Below are 25,302 nucleotides of genomic sequence, written 5' to 3'. Positions count from 1 at the left end.
TTTCCACTGATGGCTTTTACCTCCTCTGTGGGGTGGATGCACTTGGAAACCCTATGGGGCAGTTCTACTCTGTCCTGTAGGGTCACTATGAGTCAGAATTGACTCCATGGTGACGGGTTTGATTTGATTTTGGTGGGTGGATGCAAGGCTATCTGATAGGGTGAGAGCTAAGAGGGTGGCATATAGGAGGCTTGGGAAGAGTGCCAAACCAAAGACCAAACCACTTGTCATCAAGTCAGTTCTGACTCACGGCAACCCCATGTGTGTCAGAGTAGAACTGTGCTCCATAGGGTTTTCAACGGCTGATTTTTTTGGAAATAGGTCACCACACCTTTCTTCAAAGGTACCTTTAAGTGGATTAGAACCACCAACTTTTTGGTGAGTAGCTGAGCAGTTAACCATTTGTGCCAACTTTACAGAGGGTATGAAATAACCACTGTGAGTGGGCTAGCTGGGGAAATGAGGAAGGATTGTCCTGCATCTTAAGATCCTGGGAAAGCCAGAGGCTTGGTAATGGGCTTTCAAGGAAAACACTTTAGAGATCATTTGATACAATTGGTTTTCTTTCTCAACCCCTCCCCATTTTACACAGGAGCAAGAGGCCAAAGAAGACTGTGGGGTCAAAACCATCTCACAGTGAGCTAACAGAAGACGTACACCAGAACTCAACTCATTGGGCTCTCAGGCCCTGATCTTTCTAACGCAGGGCCCAGCAATTCCTGCTTGACTCCTTGATAGAGTAGTTAGGGTTTGGTGCTGGTACAGCAGTGGGCTGCATTTCCATCAAATGCTGAGGAAACCTTTTTACTTTGCCTGAATTTGTTCCATCTCACAGATGGGATGAAGGGCTCTCTGGAAGTCTATAACTTGTATATCACTGTGCTATGGCTAAGATTGGAGGCTACGCTGCTCATGTCCCATTACTCAATGAAATGCAAGACCTTTGTTCCCTCATTCTGCTTTGCAAACAAACATGCTGTCCTACTTGGAGGCTGCCGAGGGCATTTGCATCCACCCAAAGACAAGATAAACTGCCAAGGAGGCTTCCAGAAATGCTGATCAGGGAAATTGAATATGTGCTGTTTTAAAAATAATAGTAAATCAGCAAGTGATTGAATATGTAATATTCAGAATAATAGAACAGTTAGAAATTTGACCAAGCATAAACAAGTCAAAAGCTCCTGATACATCGTGAATTAATCATTAATACTATATTGGTAGAAGACAACTTCAACTCATACATCAAAGGAAGGGCAGGACACACTCAAAAAGCCTTAGCTAATCAGAATAAGTAAGTCCTGTTCAAGGTGGCATTCGCTTTATGGGAAAACATTTAAATTCTCCTGAGCGCTTGGGAGCCCAGGGTGTTTTTAGCTCAGCATTCGGCCCGAAGGAGGCACATGATATATTACTTGCTAAATGGCATTGAAACTCTGGTTAAAGTCCTTATTTGTACTGCTGTGAAACTTTACTTACGGTTCTTGACTATTTTCCAGAGAGAATAAATTGCTTTTTAAATGAGCCCATGAAGGACAAAGTATGCAAATTCATCCCAGAAATATTTGCATTCTCTTGAGGGCAAGAGTAGAGCATTGAAAGGCACCCTGATGAAGTTCGTATACACTTTCTCCTCACTTATTGACTATCTCGTTATCTGACATTTTACATTTATGACCATCGTAAAAAATCTACTATGTGACTACTTTGTGCTTTAGTGATGTACGTCTCGCAGTGATAAACGCCGAGGTGCAAGGCTAGAGTAGTAACCCTGGCTGCGATGGGTAAGGTTATGGGCCAACTTGCCTGGGCCATAATTCTCAGTGGTTGGCAGTTACGTAATGATATAATTTGGCAGTTATGTAATGATGTGCTCATCCTCCATTTTGTCACCTGATGTGGTCATCCTCTAACTCCAATATCACATACTGACCTGGTCTTTGGAACCTAACCACATCAGTAAGTGAGGAGAGGGTGTATTCTTTTATTTAGTGACATTTATGGGAACATCTACACATGTAAATGATACTGTGTTTAATGCTGGGATTACACAGATAAATTGGGTAGGGTCTCTGGTCTAGAAGGAAAGACAAGCTAGCAAGTATTTTAGGCACTTATGGAAGCAAAAACATGAGGGACCATCTCTGTTCTGTGGATAAGAAGTTCAAGAGAAGGGGAAAGTCATGTGGAAATAGTAGCTGTTAGCACTTTAATTCTGCCTATTAGAGGGATTTGGAACTAATAATCAGAGACACATACCAACTGTGATGGTTAATTTTATGTGTCAATTTGGCTAGGCTATGGTCCCAAGTTGTTTGGCCAGATACTAATCCAGTTGCTGTTCCACAGTGTAATCTAATGTAAGTTGCAATGCACTTGCCTTCCATGTAATGAATCAATCATTTGAAAAGGGAGTTCCCTAGAGTATATTCTGCCCCCAGGGTATAAACAGATATTTTTGGCAGACCTTTACTCTGTACTTTTCCCATCACCCGACCTATAGATCTTTGGTCACACGCCTGTAGGAATCTCCAGCCTGTTTCCTGACCTAAGGATTTTGAACTGGCCAGCCCCCAACAATTGCATGAGCCAATTCCTTGAAGTAAATCTCTTTCTATATATATCTCACTGGTTTAGTTTCTCTAGAGAACCCTGACTAAGACACCATCTCACCTATCAAATGGTGGAGAGGAGAGAGTAAGGGGCAAAGGGATTGCTGAAAGTGTTTCTGTAGTGACAAGTTTTCTCATGGAAAATGAGGACTGATGGAAATAAAAAATAAGGATCCGAGTAGTTCTAGCATCTAGGAAGACTCAGACTCCTTAGGACTTCCTCTCTCCTCTCTCCTCTCTCTCTCCCTTTTTCAGCTCTGCCCTTCTCTAAGTGGAACCTCATTCTCTCTACTACAGGATTCTGCCACGTGGCCAAGGAAGATGGCTGCCACAGTCCTAGTCTTATATCACTTCGACCTAACAACCTCAGTCGAAAGAGAAAACATCACTCTCCTAGACCAAAAATCAAACCAGTTGCCATCAAGTCAATTTCAATTCATGGGGACCCCATGTGTTTCAGAGTAGAACTGTGCTCCATGGGATTTTCATGGCTGTGACCTTTCGGAAGCAAATTGCTAGACCTTTCTTCTGAGATACCTCAAACCACCAACCTTTTGGTTAGTAGCTCAGTGTTTACCTGTTTGGGCCACCCAGGGGTTCCTCACTCTCTGAGTTCAATATAAATCCTAGGGAAGGAATCTAGCCTTACGTGAGTCCTGTGACCTTCTCTTAGACCACTCACTGCTGCCAACTGTGTGAAATACTAGGATTGGCCAGGCCTAACGCAGAATCCCTCCCAGTGACCTGAAATAGGTAATGCTGTGAGTGAGAGCTCGACAAGACCACATGCGAGAGGGGAACGTTTCCTCAAAGGAGAATATGTTGTGACCAGTAACCCAGATAATGTTTTGGGAAGGTAAACAACAATGAAGAAATCAAGCAAAACAGAACACAGAACCAGATGTTCACCTCATAAGAGAACTATTTTTGAGCTAAGACTCAAAAATAAAATGAAACAAAACAAAACACGAAACCAGATGTCCACCTCTATGTTGAGACATGGAGATACTGGGATCCTGGACTTTTTGGCGTCTTTTAAACAAATCCTTTAATCCAGGGCTTTCTAACATTTTCCCCACCTCATGGAACACAAAGGAGCCATGGTGGTACAGTGGCTAAGCATTTGGCTGCTAACTGAAAGGTCCATGATTTGAACCCACTAGCCGCTCCACCAGAGAAAGATGTGGCAGTCTGTTTCCATAAAAGCTTACAGCCTTGGAAACACAATGGGGCAGCTCTACTGTGTCCTGTAGGGTCACTGTGAGCTGGAATTGACTTGATGGCAACAGGTTTGTTTTTTTTTTAATAAATGGAACACATAAAGCCCTGAAGTAAACTAACTACCTGTCGCCAGAAGGAAGTGAGTAGCCTTGGGATTCCAGGCCTCCCTATTGCCTTAGAGCCAAGAAGATCAACATCTTGACCCACCTGTTACTTTAAGGTGTGCCTGGCCTATGCCATGGTACTTTCAATCACCTCATATGCATATGAAAGCTGGACAGTGAAAAAGGAAGACCGAAGGAGAATTCATGCTTTTGAATTATGGTGTTGGCGAAAAATAATGAATCTACTTTGGACTGCCAGAAGAAGGAACAAGTCTATCTTGGAAGAAGTACAGCCAGAATGCTCCTTAGAAGTGAGGATGACCAGACTTTGTCTCATGTACTTCGGACAAGTTGTCAGGAGGGGTCAGTCCCTGGAGAAGGACATCATGTAGAGGGTCAGGGAAAGAGTGGTAGACCCTCAGTGGGATGGATTGACAGAATGGCTGCAACGATGGGCTCAAGCATAGCAAGGATTGTGAGGGTGGTGCAGGACTAGGCAGTGTTTCATTTTGTTGTACGTAGGGTTGCTATGAGTTGGAAATGACTTGATGGCACCTACCAACAACAAAAACCACCTGTTACTCAGTAGTCTGGAGGCCATGCTTTAGGTTTTTTGTGCCCTTGAGACTCTGAAAAAGAAATACATTGAGCCAATAATGGTCACTTGTTCTTCAACTCCAACCTCATGGTGGAGAGATAGTTAAAAGACACTGAAGACCAGGGAGAGGATAAATGGCTCTGACTACCTCCTTTCGGTGCTGAGGCTTTCAGCTGGTCCAGGGCAAAAGGCAAGAGAGTCTCTTTCCTACAGTGCTGGTATTTGGAACCCAAGGGCAGGTTCCTGAGCAAATACTCAGCAAAGCCAGAGGAACATGTCCCCAAAAGTTTGCAAGAGCCTGTGATCTAGGCACCTTGAAGGGAGGGGCAGATCAGCAAGGTTAGGCAACTGGGTAAGGACCTCTGGATCCCAGCAGCCAGAGGTTGCAGCTGAAGCAGAAACTTGTGCCTGAGGCTAGACTTACATATTTTTTTCAAAATATGTTGCAGGGTTGAGCTGGATGCATAGAAAATTTTAGTGATTGAATGGACAGATGGAAAATTTTTTGCAAAAAGGAATTAAGCTCTTTAGAGAAGTTATTTTCCTTCATCAACTTCTCCAATCTTTCTCTCTCTCTCACACACACATAGTGCTAATGCATGTTATCCATTCTTGCAGTGGAAATTCAGGGGAGATTTGCTAAGACTCAAAAAATGAAACAAGACTAGGGAGAAGACACACAGAGCTAGAAAGAATCTTAATGATTGCTTATACCAACCATCTCAATTTTCAGGGGAGAAAACCAAGGTCTAGTAAAGGAAGTGACCTGCCCAAGGTCACACAGTAAATGAGAGGTGGAGCTAGAGCTCACACTGTGTCTCTAGAATTTCAGACCAGCGCTTGGCACTGTCTGTGAGTATGGGGTCATTTCCACGTGTGGACAGTGAAGGAGGGACGTGAGCCAGAGCTTGTCCAATGTGGAAGGAGATACGTTGGGCTCAAATCTCAACTTAACTAGCTGTGTGGACCTTGGACAAGTGACTTTTCTTCTCTGAGCTTAGTTTCCCTATCTGTAATATAAGCATACATACCTCATAGAGGTGTTGTGAGGATTAAATTAGTTAATCTAAAAGGCAGTGTTATATAAATATTATATATATGTATAATAAAGCCTATATATACATACCAAAAAAAAGAAAAAACCAAACCCACTGCCGTTGAGTCGATTACAACTGATAGCGACCCTACAGGACAGAGTAGAACTGCACCATAGAGTTTCTAAGGAGCGCCTGGTGGATTCAAACTGCCGACCTTTTGGTTAGCAGTTGTAGCACTTAACCACTATGCCACCAGGGTTTCCATATATACATATATATATAAAATAAAACCAAATATGCATCTATATAATAATATCAAAGATAGTATGCAAAAAGAAAAATATAGAGCAAAGTCTATGATAAATATAAAGGTAGGAATTCTAAAAAAAATTGTTAGGGGATAGAATCCAGCACGTGTCAAACAAAGAATACAACATGACCAAGTGGGGTTTATTGTGGGAATGCAAGGATGGTTCAACACCAGGAGCTATAGCAAATAATCCAGTATATAAAAAAATAGAGGAGAAAAAAATGTATTATATCAGTGGATTTTGAAATGACATTAAAAAAAATTTTATTGTGCTTTAAGTGAAAGTTTACAAATCAAGTTGGATTCTCATATAAAAATTTATAAACACCTTGCTGTAGACTCCTAATTGCTCTCCCCTGACGAGACAGCACACTCCTTCCCTCCACTCTCTCTTTTCATGTCCATTCAGTCAGCTTCTGGCCCCTTCTACCCTCTCATCTCCCCTTCATACAGGAGCTGTCCACATAGTCTCATGTGTCTACTTGATCGAAAAAGCTCATTCTTCACCAGTATCATTGTCTATCTCATTGTCCAGTCCAATTCCTGTCTGAAGAGTTGGCTTTGGGAATGGTTCCTGTCTTGGGCTAACAGAAGGCCTGGGGACCATGACCTCTGGGGTCGTCCTAGTCTCAGTCAGACCAGTGAGTCTGGTGAAATGACATTTTTTAATAAGATAATTCATTAAATCTCCTAGCACAGTACTGGACACATAGTAGATTCTCAAGCAATAGTAGCTATTATTATCAACAACAAAACCACAATTAGCCTGTGCAGCTGAGTTGTACAAAGACACTGACTTTTATGAAGATAAACAGTTATTTCTTGGAGAATTTCCTGAGCTGGATTTCAAGTATAAATGAATCTGATTGACCGGGTTGAGAAAATAAACACGTTGATTTTATTAGGTTCATCTGATCCCCACCCTGCTTGCTCCTCAAGCTGAAAGTTATTTTTAACCTCTCTAAGACAATGTTCCCCATCTGTAAAGTAGAAATGATAATGCACCTCCATCAAAGGACAAAAATCAATGCACTAGCGCTGGGTAGATTGGCCCCACAAGGCAACCGTTTTAATGCACCCATGTTCCTTCCCTGGGAGTGGCCTCTGTTTCAGCCTAAGGCCTCTAAATGGTAATATGATCACCTTAATGGTAGGTTCTCTGGAACAGGTTAAAATAAAAAACGTTGGCGAGCTTCTTTGGTGGGAAGGAGTTTAGCCTACATAAGCGGTAGGTGGCATTAGATGTCATGAGACTAGGTAAAATCCAAGGTGAAAGGCATTTATGGGCACCTTGCAAAGGGCCATCTAAGGCAAAGGAAATACCAGATGGAGGATACGTTGAAAGACCATTTCAGTGAATCAGCAAAGGGAAAACTTTGGCTTGGGGGGGATATAGTAGGAAAGACTTAAGAAGTCACCGCAAAAAGTCATTTCTTCCCCAAAACGCATGACCTTAATACTTTTCAAAGAAAAACTTTCTTTTTTTATTTTGAAATAATTTCAACCTTAAAGAAAAGTAGCAAACATAGTAAAAGAACTCTCATATGTCCTTCTCCTAGAGATCCACTCAAGTTTTACAAAAAAAATCCCAAATGATGCCCAGTGTAGCAAAGGAATCCAGTTAAGAATCGGATGTCACCTTCACTTTTCAAGTCCCTTCAGTGTCCATCAATGTGGAACAGCTCCCTAGTACTGCCTTATCTTTCATGACCATAACATTTTATAAACACTACAGGATATTTATTTTATAGAATGGCCTTCTGTTTGAGCTTGTCTGACATATCCACATAAGATTCAGGTTATGCATTTTTGGCAGGAATTTCACAGAAGCGACGCTGTGGTCCTCTCGCTGCATCTCATCAAGCAATGTGCGATGCTGCATTGAACCATTACCGATGATGCTCACTTTGATCACTTAAGGTGGTGCCTTCCCGGCTTCTCCACTGTCAACTTACTCTTTCCCCCTTAGTAATTTATAAATATTTTTGTGGGGAGATAGTTTGAGACAATGTAAAAATTCCATCCCTCATTCGAATTTCACCTATAGTGTTAGCAACCATCAATGTTTCTTGTCTGTAGTAATTTTTGCTATGGTTGCCAAATAGTGATTTTCCAAGTTCATCATTCCTTCTGCTTTTATTAGTTGGCATTCTTCGTAAGGAAGAGCTTCTTGTTTCTGTATTTATTTGTTAATTTATTTGTGGTTATTAGTGTGGATGCAAGGATTCTTATTCTATGATATGTAATCCATTATTATCCTTATTAATTTTGATTCTCAAATTATCTGGATTTGGCCAGTGGGAGCCCCATCAAGCAGGATCTGTGTCCTTTCAAAATGTCCCTACCATTCTTTGAGCATTTTGAGCATTTCCTAGTACAATGAGATATTGAATCCTCATCTTATACTTTCTCTGACCCAGCCCTGGAATTGGCCATTTCTCCAGGCAGCCCTGGTTGCCTTTAGTGTTGTTGTTGTTACGTGCCGTCGAGTCAGTTCTGACTCATAGCGGCCCTATGCACAACAGAACGAAGCACTGCCCGGTCCTGCATCATCCTTACAATCGTTGTTATGCTTGAGCTCATTGTTGCAGCCACTGTGTCAGTCCACCTCGTTGAGGGTCTTCCTCTTTTCCGCTGATCCTGTACTCTGCCAAGCATGATGTCCCTTCTCCAGGGATCAGTCCCTGGAGAAGGACATCAGTCCCTGCCTTTAGTGGAGAAGGTTAATTAGAAGCCAAGATCTGGGCACTAGGTGTGCTCATTGTTACTGGGGTGTCATTACTTCCAGGCTCTCTCATTCTCTAACACAACACCACAGGGTTCATTCTGGCCTTCCCTTTTTCTATATTTGTAACTACCTTCTGTAACAGTAGGAAACTTGGCTCCTGTTATCCTAAAATATTTACTTATTTGTTCACCCTTCAGTATCTAATCCCCCAGCCTTGCTTGCCTGATACCCCACTTGGCTGCTTTTCTCACTCTGGACCCGATCCTTACCATGCACCTTCCTCATACAGGCTGCCTGATGGATTTTAGACTGAATTATTCAGGTAGGAGGAAAGGAAGAAGGAGAGACAAAACAATGATGTCATATTATAGTTCACCTATCAGGTGGAAAATCAATATATTTTTAATGATAATATCCAGTTTGAGCCTGATATAGGGAGATGGGCATGTTAGTAAATAGCCAGTAGATGTATACATTCGTACAACTTTTCTTCCTAAATGTGATCCTATATTCCTATATATCCAATATACCTCATTATATATATTTATATTTGTGTGTATGTATTTAAATGTTTGTGTGTGTGTATGTGTATGTGTGTATATATATGTATAAACCATACTCTTTGTTATACAAATATGACAGTGAAACCAAAACCCAAAACCAAACCCATTACCATGGAGTTGATTCCAACTCATAGTAACCCTACAGGACAGAGTAGTACTGCCCTATAGGGTTCCAGGTAGTGGCTGGTGGATTCGAACTGCAGATCTTTTGGTTAGCAGCCTGGGCTCTTAACAACTGCCCCACCAGGGCTCTGTAATAGTGAAAGTACATGGATATTTGTTGCCACGATTTTATATATATATATATATTATATATATATATATATAAAGATGGTATAAATTAAAATTTTTGATATAGAAAATGTGAATAATACATTGCAAAATGAAAAATTATGCTATGAAAGAGTAAGTATCATGCATTCCCATTAAATACGTATGCACGAGGACAAACACAAACACATTTATAACTCTATTTATGGGGCAGAATCTCAAAGTCTATATATCAAACAGTGAGTTACCTCTAAGTTGTGGGATTTTAGAATATGATGTTGTTTTATTTCCTTTTTTTGCTTACTATAAATTCAACAATGGTCATCTTATGTAATTTAAAAAGAGACAAGCAACACTAATGAGATCTGTTATGGATTGAATTGTGTCCCCCCAAAATATGTGTCATAAATCCTAATCCTTAGGTGGTTATAATCCCATTTGGGAATGTGTTTTCTTTGTTATGTTAACCAGTCAATGTTAGTGTAGGAGGTGTTTTAAATCAATCTCTTTTGAGATATAAGAGGAACAGATTAAGAAAGCAGAGATGGGGGAAGATAAATGCCACACCTCATGAAGATCGCCAAGGAACCAAGGAACAGGACCTTCCCCCAGAGCTGAAAGACTTTTCCTAGAGCTGGCGCCCTGAATTTGGACTTTTAGCCTCTTAAACTGTGAGAATATAAATTTTTGTTTGTTAAAGCCACCTACTTGTGGTATTTCTGTTATAGCAAAATTCCAAAAAAAAAAAAAAAAAACCCACCAAAAAACAAAAGAAACAAACAAAAATCCCACTGCTGTCAAGTTGATTCCAACTAATAACGACCTTATAGGACAGAGTAGAGCTGCCCTATAGGGTTTCCAAGGAGTGGTTGGTGGATTCGAACTGCTGACTTTTTGGTTAGCAGCCTAGTTCTTAACCACTGCCCCATCAGGTCTCTGTAACAATAGCCCTAGATAACTAAGACAAAAATCCAAAACTCAGTAGTATCTTGTCAGCAAAAATTGGCATTGGCATCCCATAAACCGGTACCAAATCCACACCACCACCATCCTGCCACCCATCCCTGGGTAATAATTATTAACAATCTCTATCTAGCTCATTGCACAGGACTGGGATGAGAATCAAGAAATAACAGACATGGCAGCCGTTGTAATCTGTAAAGTGTTATAAAAAATGAAGTATTATTAACATCTCATCACTGTTAGTATTATTATTGGTATTGATTTCAGCTCTTTCTTCTGATCCCTGTTTTTCCTGATTGAGAGGGAGAAAATGCCAGGTCTCCACTTAGCTCTTTAGAAGACACAAGAGAGCATTTGGAGTGGCACATTGTCTCAAGGATCTTAAAATCTAGCTGAGAAGGTCATATCCCAATACTTCCAAACCACTCAGCAGATAACGGGAGCCAGGCTACAGGCCAGGGCAAGATGCGGGACTGCCCTGGCAGCAGTCCAAGCCTGGAGGGACCCATGTGGCCTGGGGAGTCAGGGAGAGTTTCAGGGGGCTGCAACAGCATATTCTCGTTAGACTGTGATTGTATATTGTTAATTGCTTTTCAAATGCTGTGCCTGAATTTGTTCACACTTCATGATGTGTATGAAGTGCAAGTTTAGAAACCATTTAGAAGGATAAAAATGATGCTGAGAATAAAAGCCACTTTCTCATATTTTTAGAGATCCTGTATAGTTTCACAGGCTCTAAAACTCATTTATCCAAGACAATAATATCCCAAAGACAAATATATGAAAGTGTGGGTATAGATGTGTGTCATTTTCTCTGGCTTCCTCCCTGGCACCGGGGAAGAAAAAAGTACCAATCTCATGAATAGAAGCTCAATATAAGGGTAGGGTGTTGGTTTTGCTAGTTCGTGTGCTTTCCAAATGCCTAGAACAGTGCCTGGCACATAGCAGAAAGTTAATAAATACTTCTGCAAAAATGAATGACTCCTCATTCTCACTTCCAATGTACAAAGTAGTTAGATTTCATCTTCAAACAGGTTGGGCCTTAATTGTAGTCCATTAGTGGATGTTAGCAGTAATTGAAATTATGCCTAACTGCACAAACATGTATGAGCATTCAACAGGGTTTGACTTTCATCCTTGGAAGCCAGATGTTGTCAATATTTGTCCAAGATACCACCTGAGATCAAAATGCAAAGCCTCAAGTGAAACATTTGGCATTTGGCTTCTGTCTTTCAGGAATCAGATATTCAAATTCTTTAATTTACTGACTGTTCTTCTCCTTTAGAGTTAATTGACAGTCCAGCAGTTCTTCTAAAACCTTCCCACAAAAATGCCCCTAAGGGCTGAGGCTGGTGACAGGCCACCTCAGATTGCAAACTGCCTGTACCTGTCTTAAAAATTTAAGGGAATTCACTTTCTACACGTTATATCGGTGTTTGTTTTGGCTAGAAAGATAATAGAACTTCCTTCCAAAATACTCATCAAAAATGAATAGTTCAATGGCTGTTTGGTACTCAGAGGACAGAATCCAAATTGCAGTGACCATCAAAAGCTGGGCTCTGCCTACCTCCCGGCCTCACCTCTTACCATCACCTGCTACCATGTGCACTCTCTTCTCCTGCCTCAATCAGTTCCCGTTGAGTGATTCCAACTTGTGATGACCCTGTGTGTGTCAGAGTAGAACTGTGCTCCATAGGATTTTCAATGGCTGATTTTTCGGAAGTAGATCGCCATGCCTTTCTTCCGAGGCACCTCTGGGTGGACTCAAATCTCCGACCTTTTGGTTAGCAGCCGAGGGTGTTAACCATTTGCACCATCCAGGGACTCCTCTCCTGCCTTAGGTGACTGCTTTTCCTTCCCTCAACTGCCTTCCCCATTCCCATGACCTCTTGCCGCTCAGCCTTTATTTTGCTGTTCCCTCTGCCCAGAGCACTCTTCTCACTCCTCTGGTTGGTCGACTCTTATTCAGTATCAGGACTTTTCCCTTGACCCTTAACCTGTAGAATGAGAAACATACTCCTAACATGTGCTTTCCAAAGTTCTCTGTCTAATGCAAAGCACACTACATCTTATTTAATCATTTCCTTTTTTCAAAGCTAAGCTCAATAGGGCGAGGTTATTATGGAGTTTTTCCCCATTAACTCTCACTATCTAGCTTAGTGCCAGGCAGAGTTAGCTCTCTTGTCTCATATTCTCTGCGTCTAATCCCTCTGCTTCCGCATAATGCCTTGTATACTTGGTAATTCTAGAACTCTTTTTGACAGAAATGGATTTGCTCCCTATTTATTTGGGCTAAAGACCATATCTAGGTTGAGATTCATTATCAGAAATAATTTCAGTAGAAGAGAATTTACCCAATTTATTTCTGGATTAAAAATATTTCTGGAGTTTAGGCATTTTAGCTTCAAAAAATCTTAGTGGTAGATATTTGACTTGCCAGAATAAATACATAGATAAATGACAGAACTATCACCAAGAACCATTACCAGGTAGATCGGTGTGCCATCTTCATGACTGTGTATTTCTGTCCTCATGGATACCTGCAATTGCTCTCATCAGCTGTTGGATATGCACCCATCCTTGGCAGACTGTGCTATGCACTGTAGCAAAGCGTTCTTCCATTATCCCAGTAGCAAGGTTTTTAAAATGTATGATGTTTTTAAAGTTCTATATAGACTAGCTATATTGTTCGGATTCTTCTTGTGTGTAGAGACCTAGATAAATCATCTTCTGCTGCATTAGAAGCCATATTGCTTTGGACTTGTTTACAACAGATGAAGGGGATCACTTCTTAGCCTAAGCTAAGAATGCTCAGTGCTTTCATAAAGACTGCAATCCTGAGACAGAACCGACTGAGGTTAGGAATGCGGTAGCTGGAGGTTCAAGCAGGGATCGATCGCCTCCTAACAGGCGGTAATGACGGCAATAAATACTGGAGATCTCAGTTGAAACAAATAGATAAATACATGAGTTGCAGATGTCGTGATCGCACTGAGTACTGCCATAATCTCACTTTCATCAGCCAGCGTCTGTGTATCCTTGTCAGCAAGGTGGCTTCAGGCTGCTGGAAGGAGCCTGCTTTGCTCATGCCCTGCAAAGACCAGAAGCGCCTGGGAATTTATATCACTCTGGGGGCAGTTTTTTACCAACAGATGCAGGGATATAAATACTCCAGCTCTCTTGTCCTCTAAATGGGACAATCCAAATGTGACCAAAGCTGTCTCTAAAGCTCCCCTGTGAGACTGAGCCCAAGTTCCCCTCTGTGACACTTATGCTTGATATTGAACCTTCGCTTGACTTCTTCCATTCCTACACCCTAAAGCCTTACTGGTTTTTCCCGGAAACTCATCCTAATAAATCACTTTTACATGGACCTTTGTGTTGGAGCTTACTCCTGGGGAAGCCAGACTACAAAAACACTTTACAATGAACTGGAAACACGGTCCCAGAGAATTGGTAGTTAATTCTGTACCATGAGTATTAATCCAGCTGGGCCTTCAGTAGCCTCTGTGTGGTACAAATGATTAATGAGCTGGGATACTAACTGAAAGATTGGAGACTCAAGTCCACCCAGAGGGTCTCAAAAGAAAGGCCTGGTGATCTACACCTGAAAAATCAGCCACTGAAAACCCTGTGGAGCACAGTTCTACTCTAACGCACATGAGGTCGCCATGAGTTCCGATGGACTAGGCGGCAACTGGTATGGTCCCAACCATGAACATTAATCCACCTGGACTTTCAGTAGGACTTGCCATGATTTGTAGAGCAGACCTGGCAAATCTGTGCTGTTGTGAGTTGCTGCTGAGTTGACTCCCTCTCACGGTGACCTCTGTATAATTGAATGGATCATTGCCCAGTCCCGCGCCATCCTCACAATTGTTGGTATGTTTGAGCCCATTGTTGCAGCCACTGTGTCAATCCATCTCATTTTTGCTGACCCTCTATTTTACCAAACATGATGTCCTTTTTTAGCAATTGATCTTTCTTATGACATGTCCAAAGGAAGCAAGATGAAGTCTTGTCAGTCTTACTTCTAAGGAGCATTCTGGCTATATGTCCTCCAAAACTGATTTGTTTGTTCTTCCGGCAGTTCTATGGATGCTGCTAAATTTGCTAGGAATACTCTTTCTCTTCCTCACCTTCAACTGTCACCTCAGATTCACCTTCCCTGACCACCATGTCTAAATAGACCCTGGTTGTTCCATTATTCCCAATTTCGGTTCCTTGCTAGTTTCTTCCAGGCACTTGCCCTAATCTGTAGTGTTTGTCTCTCTCATTGTTTTTGTCAGTTTCACCTCTAGACTGTAAGCCCCATCACCTCTCCTGTCTTGTTTCCCACTCGGTGCTCTGTGTGGATCTCCGTGCTCAGTAACAATGTGTTGAATGAACAAAAAGCGCAGGCGGAGGCCCTCCTCCCTTTCCACATTGCGTCCACCAGGACTGACCTTTGCAGGGGTTACAGGCATGATGTTGGATGTCCAGAAACTTACAATGAATTGTTCAAGGCCTGCCGTACAGAATTTTTTGGAAAACCCACCTGGCCCAAATAAGAAAAACAGATGAAGTACATGTATTTATAGGGATTGTTTAGCCTAAGACATACCAGGCAGTAAACAGATTGTGCCTGACAGGTGTGGAAGCTCTGAAGTCAAAGTGTTGCTGGCATTGAGTTAGTTCTTAGAAAATGTAAACCCTCTTTTGCCCCTAGGCCTTCAGCATGACTGTGCCTGGTGTCCCTGAGTCAGGTTCTTTCCAGACAACAGTTAGTCATGAGGAAGACTTTTTTGTGGGTTGTACATTAACCCTTTTGAGCAACCTGTTAGTTGCTGTCGAGTCAACTCTGACTCATTGTGACCTTATGTATAACAGAACGAAACATTACCCAGTCCTATGCCATCTTCATAATCACTGGTATGTTTGATTCTATTTTTGTGGCCACTGTGTGTTTTGAGTGTCTTCTAACCTTCCAGCACTATAACAGACAGTGTTCTCTTGTGATCCGTAGGGTTTTCATTGGCTAATTTTTAGAAGTAGATAACCAGGGCTTTCTTCCTAGTCTGTCTTAGTCTGGAAGCTTCACTGAAACCTATCCACCATGGGTGACCCTGTTGGTATTTGAAATACTGGTGCCATGGCTTCCAGCATCCTAGCAACACACAAGCCAGCACAGTATGACACACTGATAGATGGGTGGTGGTTTGAACAAACTGGACCTCTTCGCAATTGTGAAGATGAGATGAGTTCTGAAATCTTCCACCCATTTAGACAGAAGGGATGGAGCAGAATTTCTCAAAGTGGATTCCACAGATTGAATCTATCCCAAAATGTTAATAGGCTTCACAGAAATACAAGTGTATGTGGGTGGCAAAATATATTTGTAAAGAGTCTTTGGTAAGTTATTTTTTTGCAACTCTAAAACTTCAATGACCATAGTCTTTTCTCCACAGATTATCACATGGGAAATCCTGCACTAGAAGCTGTCTGCAGCATTGCTACATCTCAGTTGGGTCTGCGTCTTGCTCTGCATCTTTGTGCCTCTTCCCTGGAGAGAGTTCATAACTTCTTCCTCACAGACTATCTCAAGGGCCTCCTCCATCACTCCCTGCTTTGCGTCTTGTCTTTCCAAAATCAGTGTATCCACTAGTGCATAAACATTCTGCCAACTTTCTCAACTGTCCTGGTTTTGTATTGCTGCATAATAAGCCATCTCCAAACTTAAAAAAACCCAGTGCTATCGATGGCTTAAAACAGCAACCATCACTTATTTAGCTCACGAGTCAGCAATTTGGGCAGGGCTCTGCAGGGAAGGCTCATCTGCAATATGTGGCATAAACTGGGACTGGTGAACTGGGGCTGGCTCACTTACATGGCTGGTGGCTGGAGTTGGCTGGTGGCTGAGACCTCAACTAGGACTGTCAGTTGGGGGAGATAGAAAACACGCAAGAAAGCAAACTAGCAAATAAATATCATCCCAGATTGTTATAAGTGCTCTAAAGGAATTAACAGGGGAATTAGATGGAGAGTAACAGGTTGAGGGGTTGGAGTGGTTTCCACGTGAGAGTGGGTAGACATTTGGGTGATTGAAGATCAGGGAGGCAACGGATGTTGGGGAGCTACTGACTTTCTGTTAAGGGTGATGAAAAATCTGGAAATGGTTGCACAACATGGGGAATGTAACTGATGTCACTGAATTGTAGATGTCAAAATGGTTTAAATGGCAAATGTTTCATTTTATACATTTCACCACAATAAAAAGAAAAGAAAGTTGGGGAGCAGTGGGAGACGGGGTTGGGTCGGGGTCACAGAGCAGCATAATGCTAGGAGTCTGGCAAGGCTTGGCCTTGTGGAAGGAGCAGGGAGGTGACAGTCCTGTGAGAGAAGGGGGATGTCTGAGCCCTGTTGGAAGTGTGAAGGTCTCAGACAAGCTACTCCTTCGCACACTGTCAATGGTCTGGCTTCCAGCACAGGAGGGGTGGGTGCCCTCACCTGTAGCAGGAGAGGAAGTGCTGTTGTGAGGTAACTGTGCTGTCCTGCAGCTCACAATGGCAGGGCAGCCACTGGTGCTGTGCCATCAGAAGGGGTCAAGGAGAGAGGATTTGGGGTTGATGCCTCAGATTTCTCCTGTTTAAGAGTGTGCCTTTGCCATTCCTTTAAGACAAATGAACAACTACCTCATTTAATCCTCATTGTGAACCTAGTTTACAGATGAGGAAACTGAGGCTCAGAGAGATGAAATAGTTTATATAAGATCATACATGGTTAGCAATATGGCAGAGGTGAGATCTGAACTCAGGTCCCTTTGGTCCCCCTGATCCATCCATGTCCCCCCCTTTTTTTTTTACACTACCTGTTCTCTATGAGCCTTGCTTGGAGAGGTTGGCTCAGGAATGGAGAAATCCCTAGGTAGGTGCCGTCAGTTTTTAAATCTTGCGACCATTTCTTCATTCACCAAAGCAGCCTTTTCTACACCCTCAAAGCTGGTCAAGCCCCTGATGCCTTCGAATTAGTTGGCTCCAATTGCTTAACCTTTTGTGGGGACAAATCATTTTCTTGTAGCCAATTAGGGACCTCACCTCGTCCCAATGGAAAGTTAGGAAGCTGCTGATTGGCAGCTCAGAGCTACAGTGGCCAGGGTCCCAGCCAAGGCCAGATTCTGGGTTGCCTCTCAGACAAGTCTGGTTACACACTGACAACCAACACCCAGGACAAATCTTCCTCACCCCCAGCTGGCCCCAGGCGGAGAGAGGAGGGGTGGGAACCAGCCCAGCAGGGCATCTGGAACCAAAGAGCATCATGGGACGGAGAAGCCTGGCCTGTGCCTTTTCAAAGCCTAGCACATGTTCCTCGAGAAATCTTTGTTGACTGAATGTATGGACGAAATTTATATCAACCCAAAGAAGACTGGCTGGTCTCAGTGGGGCCAAATATGATATTAATAAAGCTGGAAGGGGGTCTTAAAAATGACAAGAACAGCTGACATTTATTGACCACAATGTGGCAGGTGCAGTTCTGAGTGCTTTGCATGTATTGCTTCATTCATCCTCACAACACCTTGGTGGGGTGTTTACCACCATTGCCTCCATTTTAGAGACAGAAAAGGTCGAGACAAAGTCGCCTGTAGGTGGCAGAAATTAGATACTGTACTAACCAAAACCCAAAAAACCAAACCCAGTGCCGTGGAGTCGATTCCAAACCATAGCGACCCCATAGGACAGGGTAGAATTGCCCCATTTGGTTCCCAAGGATTGGCTGGTGGATTTGAACTGCCTATGTTTTGGTTAGCAGCCTGAGCTCTTAACCACTGTGCCACCAGGGCTCCATGTACTAGTTAAGACTGTTATTGAAAAGGACCAAAATCCAGCTACCATTGAGTAGATTCCAAGTCACAGAGACCCTACATACGTGTGAGTAGAACTGTGGTCCATATGGTTTTCAGCGGCTGATTTTTCGGAAGTAGATTGCCAGGGCTTTCTTTGAGATGCCTCTGGGTAGACTAGACCTCCAAACTTCAGGTTAGCAGCTGAGCGCATTAACCATTTACACTACCCAGGGAATCTATTAAAAGGGAAAGATGTCCCCCAAAACAAATTGGCTAAGACAATCAGCTCTGGAGAGCCAGTACAGGTGGGCCCAGCAAAGTATTGGACCTCAGAGGGCTGTGAGTCCATGCTCTGAGGCCTGGTTTCAGGTTCTGACTCTGGCATTTACTAGCTGTGTGTCCTTGGGCAAGTTGCTAAATCTTCCTGCATCACATTTTCCTGTCTGTAAAATGGGAATAAGAATAATATGCATATCCTGGAGTTGTTGTGAAGAGTAGTGGGTCAATGCTGCAAAAGACTTGGCTCGGAGGCCTTCCGGGCCTCCATGCAAGGTAGCTAATATTAGTTATGGTTATAGCATTAAAATTACATAATATCATCCTCTCCCCCTTGATGAATATTGCTGTAAACTAGCAGTGAAAATCAAAAATCCCCAGCCCTGTAGGTGTCTGCATCATTTCTTGTGATACGGTCACAAGCTGGGATCAAAGGCAAATGTCGTCAAGCCTTTGGGGAGCCCAGTGGCTGGAAAGAAACAATGATTTTAAAGATGAAATGACCTTCTTTTCTTTCCTCTTAATAGATTTTTGGCTGGTAGGCATTCTTCAATGAGCCGGTAAGAACCTTGAGGAAAGAGACCATTTAGGCCATAAAGCGGACTGCATTCTGATGCATGAGAAGGCTCACAAAGGAAAACATGGCTTTCCCTCCAAGCCAGGCAGGAATGAAAGAGGGCAACGTGTACTGAACTGGGGACAGGGTTAGGTCACAAATGCCTTTCACTCCAGTGACCTGTGTGTTTTTGTATCCACAGTGCCTTGTTTAGTTGCTGGTACGTGGGGGGAACTGGGTAAACACTTGCTACAACAACACAAGCATCGTGGAGCACCTATGCTGGCCCAGGCATTGTGCTCTGTGCTGGGGACTCAGAGATAAAGCAGACACATACCCTGCCCTTGGGGAACTCTTGTCTAGTGGAAGAGGAGGACATGTAAACAAACAACCGCCATTTCATGACAGTGGTATGAATAATAGGTCTTGGGATCGCAGATGAGTTAGTGGTTAAATCTGCTGGGGGTATCATGGAAAGGCTTACACAGGAGGTGACATGTGAACTTGATCTTGAAGCATGAGAGACTTTTCCCGTCAAAGAAAGAATAGAAGGCATTGTGGTAGAAGAAATAGCATTTATGTGTTGTTGTGTGCTATCAAGTCAATTCCAACTCATAGTGACCCTATAGGACAGAGAAGAACTGCCCCATAGGGTTTCCAAGGAGTGGCTGGTGGGTTCGAACTGCCGACTTTTGGTTAGCAACCTGAGCTCCTAAGCACTTTGCCACGAGGGCTCCAGCATTTACGTAGCAGGGTAATAACTGGTGAATTGCTCTCTACCCAAACTCCATCTCTCCAGCACTTACTGAATTCCTCCACCTGTACCCAAACGTGAAGCCAGGTCAGTCACGTAGGAAGTGTGGGGTGGTGGAAGGCAGCTGCCCTTTGCTAAAGAGTAAACGCACCTTTAATGAAATCTAAGCTACTGGGGCAGGGGCTTGGGAAGATCATGAGTTAGTGACTGGGTACTTCCCGTGGGCAAGACCCTGTCATCCCCGCTTCCCACCCACCTGGCCAAGATGCCTGCCCAGCAGCTGGCCTTCAGTACAGGTTTGTTGAATTTAATTTCATTAAAACTCAGTGTGCTGCACTTAGACAAGAAGGTCCTTGCATCAATCAGCGACAGGGAAAACAATCCCATTGTCTGGCAGCAGCCTTGGACTCTCAGTTCCAGACCCATAGGATAGCAAGTCTATCTCCGGAAGAAGACAAAAAACAGGGCAAGAAAAAAAATGAGCACCCCTCTCCTCAAAGAGGGGGAGTGCTTGCTTCCATTTGGGGGCGCGTCTGGTTTCACATCAGTGTGAGTGAGGGAAGTTGGCTCTGAAATGTCACCGCGTTCCCAGCTCTGACAGCTGTTTGTAATAGACGCTGCTCCCCCGGAATCCACCGCCCTGCCGGCCCCAGCCTGCCCGAGTCTGTAGTCCGCTCCTCCGAAGCAAACTCAGTCTCAGTGAAGATAAACATCTCTTGGAATGGGGAGCTTTGAAAGGAAACAGTTCACTGTAACTATTTCTGTTTGTGCCTTTGTGTGGCTGCCATATGAAAGCCTAAGACCATTAAAAAAAAAAAGCTTACAGACGGTCATGCTCAGGTTAGAGTTTTTCCTGTTATCCTTTCAACTCCTGGATGCTGCCACGCTGGCTGGGAAAACAGCAGCCCCCGGCCAGGGCAGCTGGGCCGAATCGCTGGTTCACCATCAGGTGAAGGAGACGGAGGCTGGCTGTCAGGGCAGCTCTCTCCTAAGTGCGGTCTTGGCAAGTGATTGCACGGTCGCCAGGGAATAGCAGGCTCGCGTGCATCTTAACATTGATCCCCCCCTGGACCCTGGACCCTGGACCCTGGACCCTGGACCCTGGACCCTGGACCCTGGACCCTGGACCCTGGACCCTGGACCCTGAACCCTGGAGAGCACGGAGACGTGAATGGCGAGTGCGTGTGCGCCCGGGTGTGTGTGCGGGGAGGGTGGGGGGATGGGTAGCTCCAGTTCCTGAAAGCGGGACACAGCACAAGATGGTAATAGTACCACAGGTCTAGAGGCTGGGTCCTAGCTCAGCGCCCTCATTCCACCATCTCAGGTCATCGGCCAATGCGTGTGGAGTGCTGGTTTGGTGCTAAGTGCTAGGAACACAGAGCTCAGATATGACTGGGGTGAGGAGGGGTAACGGCAGAAAAGGTGGCCTTTGTCAAGCACCACAGTGTTTTGGACACTTCATATATGTTATTTTGAAGCTTCCATTTCATAAGAACCACAATTTGTGTGCCAGACTCTCTGCTCAGCAGTTAAACAGGGCTGCTAACCAAAAGGACTGCTGTTGGAATACACCAGCTGCTCCTTGGAAACCCTAGAGGGCAGTTCCACTCTGTCCTACAGGGTCACTATGAGTCAGAATCAATTTGAGGGCAATGGGTTTATTTATTTATTTATTTTTATAGGGTCACTAAGAGTTGGAATGCAGCCCTGGTGGTGTGGTGGTTAAGAGTTGGGCTGCTAAACCAAAAGGTCGGCAGTTGGAATCCACCATCCGCTCCTTGGAAACCCTATAAGGGCAGTTCTACTCTGTTATATAGTGTCACTATGAGTTGGAATCAACTCATAGTTTTTGGTTTTATCAGTCAGAATCAACTTGACAGCAATGGGTTTGGTTTTTTGGTGAGCATGGGAGGGAGCTATTCATGTTTTTCATGATGAAATTGATGCTCAGGTTAAACACCTTGCGAAGTCACACAGCTGCCGGACTCCAAAGCTCATACGCTTAGCCTGTACCCAGCACCTCCTTGCTGTCAGCACCATGCCATGCCACACCATGTCATGCCACACCACGCCATACCATACCATACCTCATACCATTCCATACCATACCTACCATACCATACCATACCACACCATATCATACCGCACCGTACCCCATACCATACCATACCCCATACCATACCACACGACACCACACCACACCACACCATACCATACCCCATACCACACCATATACCATACCATACCCTATATCATATCATACCACACCACACCATACCATACCCCATACCCCATGCCACACCATACGCCATACCATACCATACCTACCACTCCATGCCATGCCATGGATGACATGGTTGCCATCCAGATGACTCCAACTCATGGCAAGCCCACGTGTGTCTGAGTAGCACTGCACTCCCTAGGGTTTATAATGGTTGATTTTTCAGAAGTAAGTTGCCAAGCCTTTCTTCTGAGGTGCATCTGGGTGGACCTAAACCTCCAACCTTTTGGTAAGCAGCTGAGCATGTTAACAGTTTGCGTGACCCAGGGACTCTTTGCTGCAGGTAAAACAGGGCTAATGACGTCTCTTTGTGGGGTTGCCCTGAGGGTTGTCTGATGTGTGGTATGTACCCAGCCCAGGGTCCAGCATGGACCAGGCACTCACTACATGGTGCTTTTATGAAAAGGCGGCTTCAACCTTAATCCGACCCAGGACCAGACTCTTTGGGACAGAGGCTTCTCAGGGTTCAGCTAACCTCTGTCCCACCCACCAGGGTGCTGGCTCTCCTTTCAAATCCCAATTGCTTTTTCCTCTGTCATTCCGAGTTGAAAGCAAATGAAAACCAGGCCTCATATCAGAGTTATGACAGCTGGGACTGTATCTTTTCCATCTCAGTATCTCCAGAAAGGTCTGGAATGGTGCAGTTATTCAGTATAAGGAGTTGCTGAACTGAACTGCTTACCCTTTCAGCCTGTGGATAATACAGGCATTTCCCTCCCTTTACTACTTCTTAAGCCCTGGTGGCACAGTGGTTAAGTGCTCAGCTGCTAACCAAAAGGCCAGCAACTGGAACCCACCAGCAGCTCCATGGGAGAAAGCCCTGACCATCTGTTTCCATAAACATGACAGCCTTAGAAACCCTAGGTGGCAGTTCTACTCTGTCCTATAGGATCAATATCAGTCCAACTGGGTGCCAGTGGGTTTGGTTTTGGTTTTGGTTTTACCACTCCCTTTGAAGTCTCTGGGTGGAGCAAGCAGTTTGCCATCAGCTGCTAATCTAAAAGTGGGTGATTTGAACACACCCAGTGGTACCATGGAAGAAAGTCCTGGCAATCTGCTTCCGTAAAGATAACAGCTGAGAAAACTGTATGGAGCAGTCCACTCTGTCACATACAGAGTTGCCATGATTTGGAATTGACTTGATGGCCACAGGTTTGGTTTTGGTCTGGAGCACTCCCTCTACAGCCATGGCATTTACCTCATCCTCACGTCAAACCCAAGTGGTAGAGAGTCTTACCCGTTTCATATCTGAGGAAACAGAGGCTAGGGGATGGTATGTGGCAGGTAATTGACTGTCCAGCACAGAGAACAAGGCACTTGAAGAAGCACCGTCCACCCCTGTCCACGAGCCAGCAACACTTTTTCATCTTGTGGGTGGCAAGAGGTGGTTGGCAGGGGTGGAGCTGACCTCCAAATCCACTTCAGGGCTCTCTGCATTTACCCACTTTTGTGGTCTCCAGCTAAATTGCTGCAATATGTGCTCCCTGGCATCAGCCCTGGAGACCACCCAGGCTTTGAGGTGAATGCAAAACGCAGCCCCCCAAGCTTAACCCAAAGCGGGTGCCTCTCAGAGCCAAGCAGGCCCTGTGGTCTCCGCGGGTGCTCGGTTCCCTCCTAGGTGAGCTTAAAGCAAGCAGAGAACTTGGCCACACACACCAGGGGAGAGACTGCAGGGGCCGGAGGGGACCCGGACAGCAGCTCCTGCAGGCTGAGGGCACTCACCACCTCCCTGGCACCAGCCGGGGTGCCTGGGTTCCTGGGAATACATTTGGGCCCCGCTTTATGCAACAAGTGCCTTTCTACAGAGCTGGGTGAGAAATGGATTCTTGCAAGTCAGCTTATAAAATTATTAGGAAAGCTCACTCTTTGTAAGGCACCATCTTGAAAGCCTTTTGTGAAGAGATTTCCCACCCTAACTGTGCCCCTCTTTAAAAATCCCGCTGCATGTGTTTTGGATTTGCTTTGGGCCCCGTTTATGTTGCTGTGCTCCCAGGGGGCCCACAGATGAGAAAGACAAGACATCTGTGTGCAGCTCAGTCTTCACTTACTGGCTGTTTGCCCTTGACCTTGGGAGAACCTCTTAACCTCTTAGATTTACTGTTGATTGATACAGAGTCCCTGGGTGGTACAGCTGTTAACCGAGAGGTTGGAGGTTTCAGTCCACCCAGAAGCACCTTGAAAGAAAGGCCCCGGGATCTACTTCTGAAAAATCAGCCACTGAAAACCCTGTGGAGCACAATTCCGCTCTGACACACAAGGGGGTCTCCTGAGTTGGAATTGTCTTGACAGCAACTGGTATTAATTGCTACAATGCACTTAAAGAGACGGTATACTATCTGATACTGATACTGACCAATAAACAGTGTAGTTTTTTTTGTTGTTGTTAAATAACATTTTATGTGTTGTTGCTGAAAGTTTGCACAGCAAATTAGGTTCCCATTTAACGATTTCTACACAAATTGCACAGTGACATTGGTTGCATTTTTCACAATGTGTCAACATTCCCATTAATTCCGCTCTGGTTGTTCCCTTTCCAGTAATCTAGTTTCCCTGCCTCCTTACCTTCTCATCTTTGCTTTAGAGTCATTTTTGACCATTTAGTCTCATGCAGATGACTTTTTTAAAGGCGTGCAGTACTCATGGGTGATAGGCTTTATTTTATGAGCCACTCTGTTATTTAGCTAAAGGGTGATCTTAGGGGGTTGTTTCGGGTCAAGGTTTAAAGAGTATCTCAGGGCGATAGTCTCGAGGAATCCTTTAGGTAGTTGTCTTTTGGGGGGAGGGAGTTTGTAGTTTTCTTTACAAAATGGAAATATAACCTGACCTTCCTCGTTCTGGGGCTGTTGAGAGTTGCTATAGACCAGTGTGTAGATGAAGATATTATTCATTCATTCAGCACAGACTTTTGAGTCCCTGCTTGGAGTTTACGTTCTATTTGGAAATACATGATCACAACACAGTGTGGTGATCGTGTTAATGGAGTGAAGCATAAAGCAGAGTGGACATGGAAAGCATGCCTTATTCTCCCCAGGGAAGTTAAGTAAGGCTTCGCAGGGCAGGTAATGGTTAGTATTTATTGACTTCTGACCTGGTGCCAGACACTAAAAGTTTGCTAGGCAAATAAGCTCGGGAGAGGAGTGTGTCAGAGGAAATAACAGCCTGGAATAAGGCCTGGGGGCATTAAAGACAGCATATGGAGAAGAATCTGTGGTT

The sequence above is a fragment of the Elephas maximus genome, chromosome 15, assembly GCF_024166365.1.
Source record: "Elephas maximus indicus isolate mEleMax1 chromosome 15, mEleMax1 primary haplotype, whole genome shotgun sequence".
Classification (NCBI taxonomy): Eukaryota; Metazoa; Chordata; class Mammalia; order Proboscidea; family Elephantidae; genus Elephas; species Elephas maximus.
The sequence above is the reverse complement of the archived record's forward strand: the minus strand, read 5'-3'. Positions refer to the sequence as shown.